Source organism: Balaenoptera musculus, chromosome 15 (genome assembly GCF_009873245.2).
Source record: "Balaenoptera musculus isolate JJ_BM4_2016_0621 chromosome 15, mBalMus1.pri.v3, whole genome shotgun sequence".
NCBI classification, from domain to species: domain Eukaryota; kingdom Metazoa; phylum Chordata; class Mammalia; order Artiodactyla; family Balaenopteridae; genus Balaenoptera; species Balaenoptera musculus.
The window spans coordinates 79,079,184-79,088,461 of record NC_045799.1 but is presented as its reverse complement, the minus strand read 5'-3'; the positions used below and the strand labels follow the sequence as shown (position 1 = coordinate 79,088,461).

The 9,278-nt window shown below is 42.0% G+C and overlaps 1 non-coding gene across 1 annotated transcript; it reads right to left on the bottom strand.

Moving 5' to 3' along the window:
- Positions 1-3,589: 3,589 nt before the first annotated feature.
- Positions 3,590-3,662, bottom strand: TRNAG-CCC. The gene has a single exon. It is a non-coding gene; the product is annotated as a tRNA-Gly (tRNA).
- Between the last annotated feature and the right edge of the window lie 5,616 nt (positions 3,663-9,278).

Below are 9,278 nucleotides of genomic sequence, written 5' to 3'. Positions count from 1 at the left end.
CCTGGTGGCACAGTGGTTAAGAATCCGCCTGCCAATGCAGGGGACATGGGTTCGAGCCCTGGTCCAGGAAGATCCTACATGCCACGGAGCAACTGAGCCCGTGTGCCACAACTACTGAGCCTGCGTTCTGGAGCCTGAGAGCCACAACTACTACTACTGAGCCCACGTGCCACAACTACTGAAGCCCGCGCGCCTAGACCCTGTGCTCCACAAGAGAAGCCACCGCAGTGAGAAGCCCGCGCACCGCAACAAAGAGTAGCCCCTGCTCGCCGCAACTAGAGAAAGCCCGTGCACAGCAGCGAAGACCCAATGCAGCCAAAAATAAATAAATAAAATAAACTTATATTTAAAAAAATAAAGTTTTTGTTTAGTTAGTCCATTGTCTGGGCTTTCTTAGGGATGGTTTCTGTCAAATTGTTTTTTTCCTTTGAATGGTCCATACTTTTCTGTTTTTTTGTTTTAAAATTTTTTGTTGAGAACTGTACATTCTAAGTGTTATAATGTGGTAACTCTCAAAATATGATTCTTACTCATTAGGGATTGCTAGTTTTTGCTTGTTGAGGGTTGGAGCTGTTACTTTTACAAACTGTTTTTGCAAAGTGTGTATTCCTTGTTTTTCTGTGGTCACTGAAGTTTCTGTTCCATTTTCTCTGCAGTTAGTCAGTGACCTGACATAGATTTCCTTAAATGTTTGACTCTAAATAGGGAGGTAGGAGAGGGGTATTCTGTCTCTTTAAATCTGATAGATGCCCCCGGGAAAGGCAAAGCTGCCAGTAGGGTCACATCCAAGGCAAGCATCTGTGCTGATCAAACTGTGTAACCGCAAACTTTTTCTTTTTTTTTTGGCCCCGCGGCGTGGCATGTGGGATCTTAGTTCCCTGATCAGGGATGGAACCGGCGGCTAGTTCCCTGATCAGGGATGGAACCGGCGGTGCCCCCTGCAGTGGGAGCTTGGAGTCTTAACCACTGGACCACCAGGGAGGTCCCTGTAAGCCCAAACTTTTGGAGGACAGTGATTCCACCGTCTACTCTGGCATCAGCCAGCTTCTTCAGGAATGCAGGCTGCTATCCTGACAGCTGCAGCACGTCTGAGGAATGAGGGATATTGACTAGTTTGCACATGCTGCTCACTTGTGGAAGATCAGCAACCTTTCCCTTCATTGTTATAAGGACTCCTCTGGTTGTTAAAAGTTTCTGGTCATGTTCCAAGTTCCAAAATAGTTGATTTCAGTCTTTCTTTGTAGCTCAATGACTGCTTTGGTGAAGGGACAAAGCCGTAGTTCCTACTCTGCCATTTTGTGTGACATCACTCTGAGTCATATTTTAAAAAATACATATTCTGATAATCTCTTTTTTCTTAATTGGTCTGTTTAGATGATTTACATTTAATATACTTTTTGATTGGTTAGGATTTAAGTCTGCCATTTTACTTATTTTCTGTTTATTCCCTCTTTTTTTGTGCCTCCTTTTCCCTTTTCTTGCCTTCTTATGGGATACTTGAACATTTTTTAGTATGTCATTTTAAGATGGCTATAGATTTTTAAAATATAGCTCTCTTTGTATAGGTTTTCAGTGGTTGCTCTTGAGATTATATTACACATACTTATGATAGGTTACTAGTATCAACCTTTTACCAGCTTAAGTGAATGTAGAAACTTTACCACCTTTAGGTCCCTTTTTTCTTCCTTTACGACATTATTGTCTTAAATTTTACCTCTACATACATTGAGAACCACGTGAGACAATGTTATAAGTTTGCTTTCATCCATCACACATAACTTAAAAATTCAAGAGATTATATCCACACAGATATTTACCCTAAAAATTGCTTTTTCTTCATTTCTGATGTTTCAAGCTGCTGTTATTTTCTTTTCATTTGGAGAACTTCTCCTTTATCACTTCTTTCAGAGCAGATCTGATAGTGGCAAATCACTTCATTTCCTTCATCTCTTAATGTCTTTATTTCACCTTCATTCCTGAAAGATGTTTTCACTGGATACAGAATTATGGGTTGTCATTCTTTTCTTTCAGCACTTTAAAAATGTTTTGCCACTTTCTTCTCTCCTCCATGGTTTCTGATGGGGAATCTGTAGTTTTTCAAATTTTTCCTTCTCTGTAGGTAATACTTTGTTTCTCTCTAGCTGCTTTCAAGATTTTTCCTTTATTTTTAATTTTCAGACATTTGATTATGATGTATCTGGGTGTTGATTTATTTGAGTTTATTCTTTTAGGGTTTGCTCAGAATTTTGAATTGGTAGGTTTATGTCTTTTGCCAAATTTGGGAAGTTTTCAGCCATTATTTCTTCAAATATTTTTTGTGCACTGCACTCTTTTTCCTCTCCTTCTGGGACTCCGGTAACATGAGTGTTAGATCTTTTGTTATTGTACCATAGGTACTTATTCTTTTTTTTTTCTGTTTTGTCTCTTTTGTTCAGATTGGATCATTTCTACTGATACATCTTTAGGTTCACTGATTCTTTCCTCTTAAATCTCCATTTTGCTATTGAGTCCATCCAGTAAATTTTTTACTTATTTTAATTTTTCGTTCTGAAATTTCCATCTGGATTGTTAGATATTTTTCTTTGATGAGACTTTCTATTTTTCAATATGTTTCAAGAGCGTTCATAATTATTTCTTGGAATATTTTTATGACAGCTGCTCTAAAATCCTTGTTCAATAATTCCAATATCTTTTTCACCTTGCAGGTGGCATTTGTTGATTGTCTTTTCTCATTTGAGTTGTTTTTCTTGGTTCTTAGTATGAGGAGTAATTTTTTATTTTATCATGGACATTTTGAATATTATGTTATGAGGCTCTAGTTTTTATGTAAATCTTGTATTTTAGCAGGAAGTCAATATCAATATGCTTATATTCAGAATGCACATTCTGGTTCAATTTTGTGGGCTCTGGTTTGAAGATCAATTTTGTTTTCACAGCCTTTGCAGAGCGGTTCTGGCCTGCCCCACTTGCGTGCTACCTCGAGGCGGATTTGAAACCGCAGAGTATTCCACATTGTAGTTCAATTCCCAGAGCTTTTTCTGTGTTGATACTAGTTGGTTTCACACATGCACTGCTTGGGAAGGCATGACCAGTACTTCATACACATATTTAGAGAATCCCTTTTTCTAGCTCCCTACTCTCTATTTGAGAGGGGATGAGGTGCCACTTTTTCCAGTTATTCAATTAGTGCAGGTTGTGGATAGTCAACAGGGCTCCTCCCCACAGTCTCCAGTACCTGGTGGGGAGGGGAGAGATGCCACCTCTGCTTTGCTGGTACAAGATGGGGATGGTCAACAGGGCTTTGCCCCACAGTCTCTACAGTACCAGGTGGGGAGGAAGAAAGGTATGGGTTCTTTTGGGGTGTTTGCCTAGAGTAGGGTGGCTGTAAGCATCCTGCAGAGCTACCCTCCTCATGGTCATTTGCTGGAGAGAGTGGGCTTTTTTTTTTAATATTTATTGATTGATTGATTGATTGATTGATTGATTTAGCTGCGCTGGGTCTTAGTGATGGCACTCGGGATCTTCGTTGCTACGTGCAGGATCTTCGTTGTGTCATGCAGGATCTTTAGTTGCGGCATGTGGGATCTAGTTCCCTGACCAGGGATCGAACCTGGGCCCCCTGCATTGGGAGTGCAGAGTCTTAACCATTGGACCACCAGGGAAGTCCCAGAATGGGCTTTTTTTAGAGCTTGGTTTTTATGGTTTTTTTGTTTTGTTTTGTTTTGGGAGGGGCTTAATTGGCATTTTTCTAGTTGCAGACTGCTCTAACACCCAAGCCAAAATATATAGGAGGCAAAACAAACAAACAGACCACCCAGGGAACTCACCACTGAGTTGTCCCTTGAGGCCCCAGCCAGTCTGCCTTCTTTTCTCCACCTTTTGAGAGGTTTTTTGATAGTTGTATCATGTATTTTGAACAGGAATTTTGGTTGTAATTAGCAAGAGGAAGATGATGGAATGTGCATACTCCATCTTCTGTGGAACTGGAAACAACATAAAGCATTTAAAATTGTTTTCTTGATAAGGTTTAGAGCGTAACTTCTCATTTTAGTAACAGTACATTTGTTCCTGTGTAATGAAGAATCGTATCCATTTTGTGTATTATGTCTCATGGTCTCATACTGCAGTAGCCAGTAAAAACCTAACTCCAGTATACAACCCAGACCATCTTCCTAAAGAACTCTACTCTTCAGCCCCTCTGCCTTGGTACTCTGGGCTCATGAGACCTCTCCAGATCTTCTTCCTCGTTTCATCTGTCCATTTGGGCCCTCTTCTCCAGGTGGCCAGCTGTAGCCTTTCAACCCTTGATGAACTTATGGTAGGACTGTTGGGAAGATTAAATAAACTAATACATGTCAAGCACTTAAAGCAGCAGCAAGCATAGAATAAGCAGTCCTTAAATCATAGTAGTGGTTGTTATACCCTCAATTTGGCATAGCCTCAGCTTTAAGTAAAAGAAACCCAAACTGTCTATGGTGTCCCACCAAAGTAGGGAAGTCAGATTCTTGTCAGCTTCAGTTTGAGGATGAAATTCACTCATGCAAACATTTATTGAATGCTCACCATGTTGAGTATCAAAAGATGAACAAATAAGACACAATCCCTGTCTTCAAAGAGCCCAGAGACTAGAGTGGGGAGTAATGTATATGTGAATGAGCACAATTAAGTAAATAAATGCAATGAGGGGCTTCCCTGGTGGTGCAGTGGTTGGGAATCCACCTGCCAATGCAGGGGACACAGGTTCAAGCCCTGGTCTGGGAAGATCCCACATGATGCAGAGCAACTAAGCCCGTGTGCCACAAGTACTGAGCCTGCGCTCTACAGCCTGTGAAGCCACAACTACAGAGCCGCGTGCCACAGCTACTGAAGCCTGGGTGCCTAGAGCCCATGCTCCACAACAAGAGAAGCCACCGCAATGAGAAGCCCGTGCACTGCAAAAAAGAGTAGCCCCCATCGCCGCAACTAGAGAAAGCCGGTGCGCAAGCCCGCGTGCAGCAATGAAGACCCAATGCAGCCAAAAATAAATAAAAATAAATAAATTTATATAAAAAAATAAATGCAGTGAAAATAGTCTGTGCAAGATAATGGGGACACCAGGGTGGGAGTGGCCATGTGTTTGGGGCTGAGGAAGGGTTCACAGAGGTGGTAACACTTAGGCTGAATCTTGGAAGGTAAGTAGATTTTGCCCTGGTGAATAAAGGCATTTCATGCATAAGCAGGAGGAACAAAATTTCAGAAGCTTAAATCAGTGTGGCTGGTGGTTTAGTACCCACATAATCTGTCATATGTTTGCAGTTGGACTGAAATTGTGCATTTAGAGAAGCACACAAGACAGACTCTAACCTGATTTACAGGGTCCTTCATGATCTAGTCCCTACTTAATTTGCTAGCTTTTTTTTTTTAATCTATTCTTTTTGTTTTTCTTCAATTGAAGTATAGTTGATTTACAATGTTATGTTAGTTTCAGGTGTACAGCAAAGTGATTCAGTTTTACATATATATATATCTATTCTTTTTTAGATTCTATTTCAGATAGTTCCCTATGCTATACAGTAGGTCCTTGTTGGTTATCTATTTCATACATATCTAGCTTTTTCTCTTGTCATGTGCATACAGATATTTATAATTTCATCTGATATAATGTATTAATACCTGCACAGTGATACACAGTGTCCATTCTTTACAAACCTCTTGGATCTGACTCTTGAGACAAGACCAGCAGCTGGAAACACATTCAATCCAAAGTATAAAATGAGAAAAAATAAATAAAACATTCAGTCGTTGATCTGAATTGAGGACGAGGGGAAAGAGTACGGGGCAGCAGATGCTTATGGGATGGCAACTTAAGTCTTTCACGGTAGTCTTGCTGGATTTCCCCACCTCCATTGTGTTGTTGACATGCCCTGTGCGGTCTCTTTTTATCCACAGATACCTCAGGCATAGTTATTTCTACAGACTTCCCTTACTTTATCTGTATGAGACTTGGGCAGATTCAATTTTATTTTCCATGATGGGGCTGCTGGGGTAGGATCGTTGCTAAAGCATGCCGCTTTTCCCCACTTTCCACCGGTTTGGGAGCGGCCCACGCCTGCTCTGTCCTCTCCAGCCTTTTTCCTAAGACACTGCTGACTGGAGGCTGCTTCTCTTCGCAGGGGATCCAGCACGGAGGGCATGAGCCAAGGCACATGGTATCTCCTGTCTGTATCCTCCCCTGCAGCACTTTTCCCTTGCCCTCCAGGCCCTCATCAGTCCGAAACGCAGCATTCAAACACACTAGCTTCTTTGGACTGCAACCTTTACACCTGTTGATTCCTCTACCTAAAGCTCTTTCCAAGGCTCCTCTTAGCACTTCACCCCCTCAGCCAAAGACAAGACTTCCTCACAGAGGCCTTTGCTGACTGACCCCCTAGGCTAAGTTATACCCCCTTCCTATGCTATCATGACAGCCTGTGGCAGATTGAATTTTCTGAAGATGGCCACAGTAATATTTCCCATCACACATGCTCATCTTACAATATAACCTTAAAGCTTCTTCCATCGAGTGGTGGGAGGTATGTCTCTTCCCCCTGAACCTATGCAGATCTTTATGATTGCCTTAACCAAGTAAGGTAGGACAGAAGTGACTCTATGGTACTTCCCTGGCTAGGTCATCAAAATGCTGTGCACTTCCAGTTTTCTATCTGGGAATGCTGGCTCTTAGAACTAAGCTGCCATACTCCAGGGAAGCCCAAACTAACCCACGTGGAGAGACAGCATGGAGAAGAAATGTGTACATGTTCCCGGCCCACAGTTCAGCAGATGTCCCAGCTGACAGCCATTACCTATGTGAGTGAAGATGCCTCTAAGTGATTCCAACCCCCTACCATCAATCACCCCTAGCCTTTGAGTCTTCCTAGTTGAGCTCTCAGATGTTGCGGAGCAGAAACAAGCTAGAATCAAAGAGTCTCTGAGGATAATAAAATGATTGTTTTATGCCACTGCATTCTTTATTGGTTTCTTATGCTATTAGTAACCGAAACAGTCTTTACTACTTTGGTAGTTTCAGTGCTTTTCTAACTATTTGTTTAATGTCTGACTTCCCTGTCAAAGTACATCCTCCTTGAGGGCTGGTACTATGTCTGTAGCCCTCATTGCTGTATCCTGTGTAGTGCAAAGTAGGTAGTGGGTGCACAGTAAATAGTGGACTAATGACTAGAAGGTATGTGTTTCTTCTCTTCCTGTGGCAGACACCAGGCACGTGTTTCTGCTCCCAGAATTGCTTCTGGCCTGCGGTTCTGTGCTTACCAGGTTGATCCATCCCTCCCCGGGAATCACTTCTTTCTCCCCACCCTGACTGATCTATTGGTGAGAGATGCACCTGATTGTTTCAGCCACATTTTTAACTTACCGGTGGTGCCTATAATGGTTCACGCCACCTCTGCAGGGAACAGGATGGAAATGGTGAAGAAACAGGAGGCTAGGAGTTCCAACGACAAACTTGATGCATTTTTTAATTCTGTTAACAACAGTCTTGAGAGAATAAATACAGCTCTTATGTAGTTTGGTATTTTGTCCTTTCTGACAGTTCTTCACTGATAGTACTGTTGTTGGAGTTAACACGACTTCTGCGCCATTGTGGACGAGCTTCAGGCTGCCCTCTAGTGGGAAGCAGCACAATAAAGTCCTATATGTATTGCACCCTGAGGCAACCTGGACCTCTGCAGTGAAGAAAATTAGTGTAGGAACCAGCTCTGTCTTGTTGACTATATATAATCAGCACTTATGATATTACTTGGCGTTTAGTAGGAGCTCAACTAATACTTATTGAACAAACTAACCAACACGCACTGTTTATGAGCACTAGCACGTTTCTTGAGAGCCTACTATGTTTAAGACATTAAGCCAAGCACTGTAGATGATGTAAATCAGGGCCAGGTAATAAATATTTTAGGCTTAGAGGCCATGTGGTCTCTATCACAACGACTCCACTCTGCTCTTGTGGTGGAAAAGCAGCCACAGACAATACAAAATCTAATGAGTGTGTCTTGGTTCCAATGAAACTTGATTTTTAATGAGTAGAATATGATAGAAATGGTGGTGTGAGACACAAGATTAAGGCCTAAAAGGCACTGTGGCTTCCCCCTTTCTTGCTCTCCCTTGGATTACTTGCTCCGTGGGAAGCCAGCTGCCATGTGGTGAGGACACTTAAACAATCCTATGGATAGGTCCATGTAGTGGGGAACTGAGGCCTTCCGCCAACAGCTGGCAAGGAACTGAGGCCTCCTCCAAATAACCAGGCGAGTGAGCTGTCTTGGAAGCAGATCCTACACGTGGCTGCGGCCCTCACTGATGTCCTGACGGCCGCCTCATCATCCTGAGCTAGAACCACCCACTTAGGCCACTCCCAAATTCCTGGCTCTGTAAGAAAGGTTTGTTGATTTAAGCTACTAAATTGTGGGGTAATTTGTTATGCAGTGACAGATAAATACATCCAGTGTTCCAGCATCTTCCCCATTGGATTACAGTGGTGCCACTATAGAACATCAGTTGACCACATGTCTTTTTCTGGATATTCTCTTCTGTTCCATTAAGCTATATGTCTGTGGGTTTTTTTTCTGTTTTTTTTCTTTTTTTTTTAATTGGAGTATAATTGCTTTACAATGTCGTGTTAGTTTCTGCTGTTCAACCAAGTATATCAGCTATATGTATACCTGTATCCCCTCCCTCTTGGACCTCCCTCCTGCCGCCCCCCGCCCCCATCGCACCCATCTAGGTCATCACAGAGCATTGAGCTGAGCTCCCTGTGCTATACAGCAAGTTCCCACTAGCCATCTGTTTTACACATGGTAGTGTATTTATCTCAAACCTAATTTCCCAATTCGTCCCACCCTCCCCTCTCCCCCCGTGTCCACATGTCCATTCTCTACGTCTGCATTCCTGCCCTACAAATGGATTCATCTGTACCATTTTTCTAGATTCCACATATATGTGTCAATATACGATAACTTGTTTTTCTCTTTCTGGCTTACTTCACTCTGTATGACAGACTCTTGTTTATGCCAACATACTGTCTTGATTACTGTAACTTTTGCTGTAGTCTTGAAGTCAGGTAGTGTAATTCCTCCAATTTTGTTATTATTGTTTCTTTTGTCAAAATTGACTTGGCTATTCTGGGTTCTTTGCATATCCATATAAATTTTAAATCAGCCTGTCAATTTCTAGTTAAAAAACCTACTGAGATTTTCATTGGGATTGTACTGAATCTATAGATCAGTATGAGGAAAATGGCTATCTTCATG